At 47.1% G+C, this 12,092-nt stretch overlaps 1 protein-coding gene across 5 annotated transcripts in view; it reads left to right on the forward strand.

Moving 5' to 3' along the window:
• Nucleotides 1-10,094, forward strand: part of LOC142363933 (uncharacterized) — a 36,005-nt gene extending 25,911 nt beyond the window's left edge. Inside the window, exons 6-7 of one of the 5 annotated variants that reach the window (XM_075441441.1) lie at nucleotides 1,792-1,945; nucleotides 2,499-10,094. The gene's annotated coding sequence lies outside the window, so the exon portion shown is untranslated. Of the gene's footprint in view, nucleotides 1-1,791 lie in introns of all 5 variants that reach the window. The other 4 variants (XM_075441439.1, XM_075441440.1, XM_075441442.1 and 1 more) reach the window with 4 other exon arrangements.
• Nucleotides 10,095-12,092: the final 1,998 nt, after the last annotated feature.

The raw sequence follows: 12,092 nt of genomic DNA on the forward strand, positions 1-12,092 counted from the left end.
GGGACGAGACGGAGCCTCACGGCGGGAGCGGGCGTCGGGAAGGCACGCGGGGCAGGACGCTGCGCTGCGAGCTCGGGCTGTCCTGGCTGATTTCACATTCGGTGGCGGAAATCAATTTGGATCCTCTGTGCGAAGGAAGGTTTCAGGAGCAGGCGAAACACAGTGGTTCGCTTTCGAGCATTGTAAATTTTCAGGTGGGCAGAACTGAACGGGTTGCCCTTTACCTGAAAATGTAATTTCTCCGTTACAGAAGAGCAGCGCTTGTGAAGTGCTTTAACCTCGGCAGCCTCCGCGTGCAGTCTCTGACCAGTCACAAAGCAGAGTCTCATGGGGTGCGAAGGCAGCAATAATTTCTATACTGACACTGAAAAAATTTAATATCTGCTGCATTCTCCTCTGTGTAGGAGGGTACTTACTGCAAGGTAGTATGTTGGCAATTCTGAATAATTCAAGTAGCCAAAGGCACTTCTAAAAACAGGCATATGTACTTCAGACCTGCATCCCTTCCTGAGATCCCCTGCTTCAGGTCTGGAACCCACCAAACGCTTCTTCTCCTGCACATCTACTAAATTATGAAGTCTTACCTTCTCCAGCCTGTGGTTAGATTACCTTTGCTTTTACCCCAGAGTGCCAATTAAAAGAGAAGCCCATGCAATCCTGCAAAAAAGCATGAAAGTAGACATGGGAGACTCGTACGAACTGCTCCCTTTCTGTGTCACCTCGCGCACCGGCGTGACTGCTCCTGCTAGCTGGAAGTAATTGAACCAGGTGCTGTATTAATATTTATAAGGCCTCACTAAAACACTACTTGGTCTGCTCATGAGAAATGCTGCCCGTGGAGCACTCTGTGACCTGGCTCTCCAGTGCCCTCCATTCTCCTCTGCTTCTTCCACACATTATGCACGTTGCAAGTGGAATTTCATATTATTCATAACCTGCTTTTTGTATCTAAAAATGTCTGGAGAGAGATGTCAATGTCCCTTTTCTCCCCAGAGCTGCCAAGGGAGCACTGCTCTCTAAAAAGGAGCCTCTGCTCAAACAAGCTTAAAAATAATAATGAAACCAGCAGGTCTCAAGCCACCAGCAAGCGGCTTGGAGGATGCCCTGCCTCCAGCGTGGGCTGGAGTCTGTGGGATTCGGCGCTCACGGCTCTGCCGGCGCTGGGAAGGACGAAATGGCTTTGCCCCGTGGATTTCTGCTGCTCTTGGGTTTTTCATGAGTGGCATCAGCAGGAAGAATTTCTGACTGAAAACAGCTGGGGACAAAACCCTCCACCCGAGTCTCAGCCTGTGCATGGCCAGCAGCTCCCCGCTCCATCTTGATATTCTGCCGGTGTAGCAGTCTGTAAGCACTCGCCAGTTCTTTCCAGCATGTCATTACTGGGCTATTAGCTGCCTGTGCACTGTGTAATTGAGACAGAGCGGATTATGTGCACGCACGAGACACTGCCTCGTGTCCTCGCCTTCCCCCGGACCCGCTGGCATGTGTCCCTGGCCATGGCCACTGTGTCCCACGCCATTGATCATTCCTGGGCACTGGTATTGCTTCTGCAGCTGGGCTGAATGGGCATAAAGACAGGAGCATAATGAAAGGTGAATATTGTAATGACTTTTCACGTGAAGTTGTACCAAATTTTGTGAGGAATGATGGATAGCTTTATGAATAGGGAGCAATAAACCAGATTCTCTTCCAGTAGGAAACAGCAGAGCCGGGTGAGCCGTCATTCCGTGACTCTTTTTCACTGAAGTGTCAATGATCCGGGTGTTTTTATTGCTTTGTTTCTGTTGGCAGGCTCAGGAGCCAAAAGACACCACTGTGAAACCTCAGCTGACCTCTCCAGAGCACAGGGGCAAAATCCCTCCCAGCCAAACCCGCCGTGTATCGAACGATGTGCTGCAGAACTACAGGGTCTGACTGGAGACGCTCTGCTGTCCTGGAGCACCAGGTGACACTCAGGAACGTAAACACATACTGTTTTTCATTAATAGTTTTAGTAAAAAGGTAGAATAAGCACGTGAAGCCTGGGAACAGATGGACAGGAAGATTAAGAAGGATTCATTGCAGAGGCTCAGGGTAGCACGGATGCATGACAGCGTCTTGTCCCGGACACATTTTGGGACCTTTTCCGGTGTATTATTTTGTGACTGTAGGATTCAAGTGCCTCAGCACAGGTGTGTGGCTGCAGCTCACCACACGCAATGATGCCTTCTGGTCAGCCGTGTACCGAAACACAGAGGAAAAACAACAGTGCTCGCAGAGCAGTGGTTTCCAAATGGCTGCTCAGGCATTTAGGTAACTGGGGCCAGGAATGCAGCAGGCGATGGCATGCCAAGGTGTCTAGGAAGAGCTGGTCAAAACGTTTTTTATGAAAAAGGGAAAAACCTATTTTGGTAGAAATGTATTTTTTCCTGGAGATGTTTAATAATTTTCTTTGAAGCATTAGCAATAAAATGAAAAGTTCCCATGGAGGAACATGGAGCGTTTCACCGTCTCGGCAGGGCACCGGTACCGTGAGGAGCAGGACAGGGATGTCCCACCGCCGCGCGGGGCGAGGCTTCCGCAGCAGCCTGCTGCCGAAGGGCTTCACACCAACCAGTAGCAAGGAGAAACTGGTGCTGACGGTGAGAACCCACTGGTTGTAATTCCTGGGCAAGGCACCATTTGGGCAAAGGGAAACATCTTCGGGGAAGTGCTCAGAGAAGTGAATGCAAGTGGATAAAGGCGTGACTTCAGCTAAACTGGCACTAAACCCTATTCTGAGTCTCCTAAATGAAGGTAAATTGAACCACGGTCCCTTTGTCTCTGAAACCATTTCAGAGATTTAATGATTCGGCTAATTGTTTTGCTGGATTGACAATGCATAATTCATTGTGAATTTAAACTCCGCAGACTTCAGGTGTTCTTTGGTGTGACATTTTTAGTTCTTTGCACATGAGGAATCATCTCATGGATGTAGGGAAGTAGAGACCCAGAGGGAAATCAGCTTGCTGGAGGATTTGCAGCAGACCTGGAGTCAAAAGACTTTTCAAACCCATATTGAGTCACTATTTTTTTATCGCTCCGGACTACAGAGAATACGGAGGGGAACTGGCAGCTAGAGGGATTTCAGGTAGGCTGTGCGGTGGGTCAGGTCCATCCCGCACCCAGCCCGTAGCACCGAGGAGATGAGACCCACGTGGGAGATGGCCGGGGTCCCCGTGCGGTGCCGGGGGAGCGGGGGGCACGGCTGAGCCTGTGCTGGGAAGCGAGACGAGCTGCCGAGCTGCCCCTGCTCAGCAACAGGACCAAGGAAAAGGCTCATGCCATTAAATAGCTCGCTTTATTATGCTCAGATCCACCGTATGTGGAAATATCCATTCTCTGTCCACTTTTATTTTTTTTTAAGCTTGGAGAGTTATTTGCTTATCCCAGGGGAGCATTGTGCTTAGGGAGCACGGATTCGGTCTGTGCTTGGTTTGCTCTGCTCGGCTTTTGCCTTGTTCTTGTCCGCCCGGTACCGCACGCCGTTACGGGCTCAGACCAGGTACGGCAGAACGGTCTTTGGGATACAAGTGCGCTTTGCTTTTCCCCCACGGATGCCTGCTGGTAGCAATAGTAAGAAAGATTTCTCCCTGCATAAAACCAACGTGGAGGTGAGGGGATTTTTTCTGCCAGTGTGGTGATAAACCATGAGAATCCGAGCTCCACCTGGCAGACCCGGCTAGGCAGATCTCAGCCAGCTCTCACATCTGAAGCGGAGACCAGCAGCACTGCTGCACCACGTGGGCAGGAATGAGCCAGGGAGACATTTCCTAGCATGGGGAGAACAATTCTCTTCCTTTCTCAGGCATTTTTTTAAGTATTAGCAACCATGGCAACTGCAACAGAAATGTATCCAGTGTGCTGTGCATTCAGCCTGGCACAATTATCTTTGCAGAACAGTCATGTTAAAAATAAATACAACTTGCACCAGATTCCTCTGCCACCTCGCTCTGTGCCTTCTGCAGAAGGTTAGGTGCAGTTTGGGTGAGTGCGTTGCACGCCAAGGTCTGTGCAATCGGTTGGTGTTGGCGGCACCTCTGCCCATCACCGCCATTTCTCCTTGAGCTGCGTCTGGAGAAGAGGAGGAAGACCGCGGCAGGTCCCAGAGGGACAGGGCTCGGGGTGGACGTGCCCTTCCCCAGTTCTCAGACCTCAGCATCCGTGGGGTGATGCGGGCTGCAGCAGCCTCCACGTGCCCGGGGTAGGTCGGGAGCTCTGTGGGTGTGTGATGGGCACCCACCTTTAGGACTGCTTTGTGGCACCACAGGCTTGGCCAAAGTCAAACCCAACGTGCCAGAGGCTGTGGGCATGGTTTCTTCCATCTGAGCACCGCAGCTTTAGTGCTGCCGTCCAACATATGCACGGGGTATCTTGCTGCTAAGCTCTGTGCGGACCAAAGTACACCCTGATCTTTTTTTTAATAGTTATTTCTGGTATTATTTCATTCTTACTTTTTTAAAGACGTCCTTAACATTCACTGAATATATTGGTACACCAATACATTTGCCTACTAAGCACAGCTATTTTTCCACTCAGCTTTTCAAGAAGGCAGTTGGTGTTTTAGCAGGATTTACTGTATTTAATATGACATATGTATTCCCATGATAACACATCTGGAGTCAATGTTTCCTCTTATAACTGTTGGCCTAGACCAGTTATAATTCAGATTTGACTGATAAAGAGTGTGTCATCCATTGACAGTAGAACAAATCATGGATATCAAGGGTCTTGCTTTGGAAATCCTAGGTAAGCTCAGTTGAAGATACGCAGATTGTAAGCTGTGCCTTAAAATAATTACTAGAAATACGTTTAGGAAGAAAAAAGAAGTTGGATACTTCCATTTCTCCAATGAACATACCGTGTATTAAAACTCAGAATTGTCTGCATTTGACATCTCTGCCTCACATCAGTATGTACTCTACAAGAGATGGCAGAATGTGGGGAAAATCATTACCCAATTGCTCTTGTTTGCCATTCATCATTAGTTCGTGCATTTCACACTGCATTCACACTCTGCGCTGGGCGTGCGATATAAGCCCAATGTGCTTTTCTCGTTTCTAACATTGCGATGAATTCCTCCTCCACCTTCAGCAGAGGAGTAGGATTGAAAAGAGCCACGTCAAGTACTCCTCCAGTTCTTTTTGTGAGCCCAACGCATTGGGCTACTGTGCTTTGTCAGGAATAGGTCACCGATAAATTCACAGTGGCAAATATTTCAGAACACAAAATAACACAACTGAAATTGCTACTGAGGTGCTGTTGTCTTGTTTCCAAAGCCAAAGCAGCTCCCTGCATTTGCACCAAAGCGGGCGAGGACATCCCGGCTTACAGCAGGGGGGTGGAGGGAAGCATGCACCACATCGCTCCTTGTCAGAGCAGCAATTAAATCATCAGGCAAAAGCATGTGGAAAGAGGGAAGAAAGTTTGAGTGTAAGAAGTATAAAATTTTTTTCCCTTGTCTATTTTTGTGAATGTTGTGGAAATCAGGGGAAAGGGATAGATTTCAAGCTCTTAACCACGAAAGATTTTTGCAGGAGTCATTTCCACAAATGTCTTGCATTCCATATATAGATCTCGAGTCTGTGCTTTTAATGGACTGACAAGTGCGCAATAACCCCAGATGACTGTTACTTCATTGCTTGGCTATACAGATAAGAAGAATGCTTTCTTTTGATTGAGATCTTAAATCAATTGTTCCTTTACCCAGTGTCTAGTGGTTATTATCCAAGGAGAAGATAAAGTTCAGATGGTAAATTGTTAATATTGTAAGAAAAATGTCTGTTGTGTCCTGCTTAAAGTTCCCTGTCTAGATGAAATACATTCTCCTATAATATTTAAGACCATGTGTAATCTATCAGAGCACCTGTTTGATCAGTGGCCATACTAGCTTGCTCTGTCATTGCACTGTCAGGTTTTTACATCGCAGTTCTGTAAAATCTGCCTGCAGTCGGCCCCGAGCGGCGGCAGGGAGCGGAGCCTCGCTGCCCGGGGCTGCCCAGGCTGGCCTGCTGCTCCTCCCGGGCGAGGGACCGGAGAGCTGGGCAAGCCCCTGTCCAGCTGCCTGGGAAGGGGCGAGCCATGCCGCAGCAGATCCCCTTGTCCTGCACCAAAATGTCAGGGGCTGCGCGGCTGCCAGCATGGAGCTGGAAAAAAGCCCAAGGGGGTCACCTGTGCACGCTTGCCCATCCCTGCGGATTCCCACCCGTTTCACTCTGAAAGTGGAGTCCTTAAAATGCTTTCTGGGATTACTCATTGCCTTCTCAAGCTCCATGACTACCATAATAAATGAAAAACATTTGGATGTTCTTCCTTTACATCTTTATATCTATGTTACCAAAGATACCAAATTTCCTCCCAGGCACTCGAAGTACACAGTCTCGCATTTGCTTCCCAAATGAGCAACAACTGCAATTCTTCATCTACTCATCTCTGATTTAGTTTGGGTCATAATATTTCATACCGATCTGCTATTGAATTTTCACCTTGTGTCACTGAGAGAAATAGTTCTGTTATTTTCTAATCGTGACTCATGTTGCACCTTATGAACTTTAACTAGTCTCAGGGTCATTCTCATTGACAAATTGCTGTAGGCTGCTCAAGTAATTATTCGTCCTTGGGAAGATGTATATCTTTTATTGAAGGTATCCTAAGAATAAAACAATTTCACCATTAAAATGTCAGCTCTATCACTAGAAGATTAAATACTTATCCTTTCCACCAGTTCATGCTAGTCCTTAAGAAGCAGAGACCTAGTAAGAGTACTAAAAGCTACTCCAAGAAAGGCTATCTGTTTGGGAAGGTGTATAACTAATATGAATGTATATAACTAATCCTGATACATTTCTAGTTTCATTTCACATTTGTGTTTTAGATCTGGCAGTGATCACCAAGGAAACTGAACAATGCTGGTGGCTCCTCACATCTCCAGCAAAGCTGAGTTAGATGCTCCTGGCTGGGGCAGTGTGCTTCACCCGAGTCGAGGACAAGAAGCACCAAGTGGTCCCAGGTGACGGCTCTCCTGCTCTCTTGGGTCTACAGCCATCTCAAGCCCCCAGTGTGATGTCTGACAACTGTTGTTGAAAGGTGACCTCTACCACAACCAACCCGGGACGGAAGGAGGCCAACCAGGAACACCAGTGCCTTTTCCTGGCCCAGAGACGGGCAGAGGTACAGACAGTATCTAGCAAGTGGGACTCTGGTCCGGCTGATGTCTTTGGGTGCTGCCACAGCAAATGTGTACAGAAGCTGATAGCTGAACTCTGTGGGTTTATTTGTCCTCCTGCATGCTAAGTCTGAGCCCACATAGATACGGTTGTGTGTCCCCTGTTTTGGTACAGCTAGAGCAGGGGGGACTCCCTGAATCTAAAACGTGCCTGCTAAGATAAGAGCTCAGTGAACTAAAGCAAACCCTTGATCCATCAAAATCAATAGGAAAACTGAAGGAAAGCTCGCAAACCAGGATTTGACCAAAAATTTAAGGAAACAACAAAGAGTGAAGAAACTGCCTTAGCAGACCCCAGTTGCTAACTCCATAGAGAACGTAGACCCATGAGTACAGGGCCAGATCCTTCCCCTCATGTGCTCCTGTTGGTTCAGATTCAAGGACCTGACATACAAGAGAAATCCAGTTTCCATATTGCCCTCTCAAACCCATTTTATTTCCCGTCTCCTTAACCCAGAATTTGTGGCAGTGTCGGCTGCTGCTGTTGTGACAGATGCTCAAAGAGGCTGGCAATATTTCTGGTGCTAAAAGCAGTACTTCTCTGTTGACAAACTGTTAAAAAATAGATTTACTGTTATGGGGCTGTTTCCCCTCAGGGTCATTCTCTAGAAGGAATAACTATGGCTCTGTCAGCGGAGGACGTGTCGGGGCACAGCACCAGGCACAGGCAGACGTCGGGGCCCGCGGGGAAGGACAGTGTCCTGCGTGCTCACACAAGTACTTCAGAGTAGAGGCTTGCCCAGATACGAGTATCTGTTCACGCCAAGTTCCTTTCCCATTTTCCTGCGCTAACGAGATTTGGCTCTAAGTCTGGTTCCTGCTGAGAGGTAAAGCTGCGGCGTGAGCTGGTCCCAGTGAGGCAGAGCAGGCGGGAGCACCGACCACACGGGTGGGAGCACAGTCAGCTTCTCCTCCAACCCAGCAAGGTGAGGAAGCTGGAACTGCCTTCTCCATCAGCCCCGGTGGCTGCTGTGCCGTGGTGAGATGCAAATGGAATGGGCCATCGCGTGTGCGGAGGGCTGCTCGTTTCCGTGGGCCTGGTACTCAGGGCGATGGTGGGGATGCCCTGCTGCTCCACGCACAGCCCTGGTCCTCTTTAGGGCAAGGTCTCTGGCCTGGAAGCAGTCAGATGCACAGGTAATTCTTCTGAAGTTCATACGATCTCGAGCGTTCAATTTTTTCCTGCATTGGTGTTGCAATGAATGATTTTGTCAGCTTCCCTCCAGCCAAAAGACAACAGCCCCACTCCGGGATTCATTTTTCCTACATCACTTTGCTAATGACTTTGCACCCGTAGCTGTAAGCGCCTCTGTCCCCCCGTCTGTCTGCCTGAGGTCTCCTCATCTGTCCTCCACAGAGGCACAGGGTGACTTTCCTACTGCTCTGGCTGACGTGCTCATGGTGAACTGCATGTGTTTAGTGCGCAGCCAGAGTAAACATCTCCGTTGGTGCCACTCCATGGACATCGTGATGACGTCCTATTCCGTGGCCCCCTCCTCCATGCAGTCTCTATTTTATTTTTTTTTAATATGTCACTTGGAGAGCTCGTGCTGCACAGTTTGTGCTTTTCTTGCTTTGGGAATTAATAGATGACAGTTGTCAACCTAGGACATTCCACCAGCATTGAATGCAATGGCTTTTTTCTTCAAAGACACTTTGGGGATTTTAAACGATCTTTTTGAACGTTAACAGAAATCATGTAGCTATGCAGCTCCATTAAATGCTTTGCAAATATTCTTCTACAATAAGTGTCTCCTGCCTCTACTGCACTCCTGGTGTTTTTCTACTGTCAGGAATCAATAGCAGCATATGTGAGGAAACAGACAAATATATATCTAGCTAACGAGACGTAAATGGCTCCTCAGAGCAAGTTGACCTCACAAATTTCCACTTGTCTCTGCAATTTCTTATTTTTTGGGTAAATGTTCAGCTATGCATGTTATCCCGCTCACCTTGAACGTATATGACATCTCCACCCTCTCTTCAATGTGTTTTCAGCATTTTGCAATGTCAGATGTTGCTTCCAGCTGTACGAGAAATTATCTTTTATGCTTGTTTAAAGTAAAAGCAATTTAGAGCATCTACATCTGCAGCAACAGTAGCTTCTTGTGGAGGCCAACACCCAAGAGGTGCTTGTTTTTACACACTGTTGGACCATATCAAAGGCAGCATTGTAGAGTAGTTAATGATTGCCTTTTCATGTCAGTTTTAAAATTCTTGTGTAGTGTCTTTATTATTCATACCAATCTGTCTTTTAGATCCTCTTCCATAGACACTCCAGATTAAATTTTCTTCATTATCATTATAGAACTAGATGAATAAGTGGCACATCTGTTCATGAAGTGGTTTATTATCTGTTCTGATGAGGTTTTGGATGAATAGCAGAATGACTTAAATATGGAGCAGAGAAATGCATACAGGTTTATGCACAATCTTAAATTCATAACCAGTAGTGCTAACTTGAGGAATCTGATTTTATACAGAAGAGGTAATTATTAATTAATGATCTAGGCCAATTTATCATGAGGGCCAACTTAATGAAGGGACAAGATGCGACAGAAAAACCTGCATGTGAAATAGCACTGATGAAGACCCACGCATTGTTTAACTGGTTCTCGTTCCATCACTGCAAAGGAAAACTCTATAAATATTTTACAAACACACCATTCTAGCCATGTAAAACCAAATTGCACCAATAAATCTATTTATCCAGAAGTTATTTCCTAATTTCTCACAGCTGCATCATTTACAAAGGAGGACGCTGATCATTTGTCTGTCACAGAGACAAAAGGGCTGTATTTTCTGCACCCATGTGGTAGTGGTGGTTTCCACGAGCACTCTCAGATTCCAGAGCGCGCACTGTCCCGTCGGTCTTTGAGGCTGGGTGTCCCACTGGGAGACAGCCCTGGGGCATGGGGAGGGCAGCCCAGCTTTGCCAGCCGCAGCCCAGGCTCCCTCTCGGAGGGGCCGTTTGCCCCTTCCATGCCTCAAACGTTGCTCAAAGTCCCAAGGCAGATGCCCCAGTCCCAGCTGGGTGCCGAGGTGGGAGGGGAGCGGAGGGAATACTGGGGTCTGGAGTGGAAACTCCTGCTGCACTCGGGTGCGCTGAGCACTGTTTGATGCCCAAAATGTTTGAGGAGGCACTTTATTGACCTCCTGCAGATGAGGTAAAATGAAGCACCAGATTCCTATATGATCTTCATATGTTTATTTTGGGGATGTGAAATGCAAGTGGATCGCATGTAAAACGTGAGCCCGTGTCAGACGGAAGAGCTGCAGCTTGAGCCCCACGTGACAGATCACCGGAGCTGCAGGAGCCGTCACGGCCTACAAGGTTGCCAGGAACAATCAATGAAATTACAGCCTTCGACTACGCGGTTGTTTATCTGCTATTATGGAAATAAGGCACCATCAAAACTGTTGAAAAAAACCCGAGGATTACAGTATGCACAATTTTGGGATATGACATTTAATCGTGTTATTCTGACAGGTTCGTTTAAAAAAAAAACAACCCACAAACTTCCACAGTAGCTGCCTGCACACAGCTGAGAGGAGAAGAACGAGTGCTGTTGGCTGTTGGGCACGAGCCACCTTGGAGCACTGTGGAGGGTCTCCAAACGCCGAAATCCTCGGAGTAGCGCAGGTGATGGAAAAAACACAAGGATGCTCATTCTTGGTATGGCTTCTGCCAAGCACAAGTGCCCACCAGGTAAGTAATCCTCCTGGATTTCAGTGGAAAAATTACGCGAAAGAAGAGCATGGCCAGCGATGGGCGCCGCACGGCACCGGCTCCGCTCGGGCTCTGCGGTTCTCATCTAACGGAGAAAAAAAGGTTTAGCTAATCCCACTTGATGGTCTTTTGCTGTCTAGAGCTACGTGGAAATATTCAACTTCCAGCTGAAAATACATAAGGAAAGTTAATTTAATATATCATTTAAAGAACAGATCATTTTACACTCCAAACTCTCGGCTGTTAAGAAGGCATTAAGAGCTTAATTTCAGGCTTGAGCTCAGATCTGGGAAAGAAGAGGGATTCCCGGCTTCTGGGCCCAAGCCTGGGGAATCTCGCAATTAGAACATGTAAGTATTTTTATTAAATAATAATAATTGAATAATGACATTTCTAAACCAGTGCAGTAAAAGCAGTTTGCCCCAAAACTACTCCAACCACACTGTTGCCTACATTTTTTTTGAGATGCTTTCTTTTCTTATTTATTCCTCAGATTTTACTAGTCAAAAGGTCCTTACTGCAGTTTTCATGAGGAGATACTATTTAAACCTAAATTGCTGTTGCAGGATTTAAAAATATTTTTTTAAAAAAGTTTCGTGCAGACTAGCTTTAGACCGTTGTTTTTGTGATCTGTCCTCCTGGTAGGTACTGTACTGAACGTTTTTGCCAATTTCTGAAGATAGTATCAATCACCTCCGCTCTTGACAAGCCCTAAGGAGACGAGCATTTATCAGTGTCTATTAGAACAGTCTAAAAAAAATTCTAGCAATGACATTTTATAGAGAGAGTACGATCTGGTTGGAAAATAGCAGAAGCTTGATGCTTTCCCTCAAAAATTCTGTGCTGCCTCCTTCTATAGTTGCTGTCATCACAGCATCCACACCCCTCACTCCTCTTATTTTAGGAGAGCCTTTTTATATACTTTCACGTCAATCCCATGGGGGAAGGTTCCAAAACGGGAAAGCAGGAGGCCAGACCCTATGCAGCTGGCATGAAACCCACGCAAAGCATTGACTCCACAATTCTCTGTTGGCTCCTGCCCCTAGATCCCCAAAGCCAAGCTTCAGGCACCGTCTGACGCTGGGATTCGAGGGATTGCGTCCAGCGGAGCGTAAAACC

This window comes from Opisthocomus hoazin, chromosome 22 (assembly GCF_030867145.1).
Source record: "Opisthocomus hoazin isolate bOpiHoa1 chromosome 22, bOpiHoa1.hap1, whole genome shotgun sequence".
NCBI lineage: Eukaryota > Metazoa > Chordata > Aves > Opisthocomiformes > Opisthocomidae > Opisthocomus > Opisthocomus hoazin.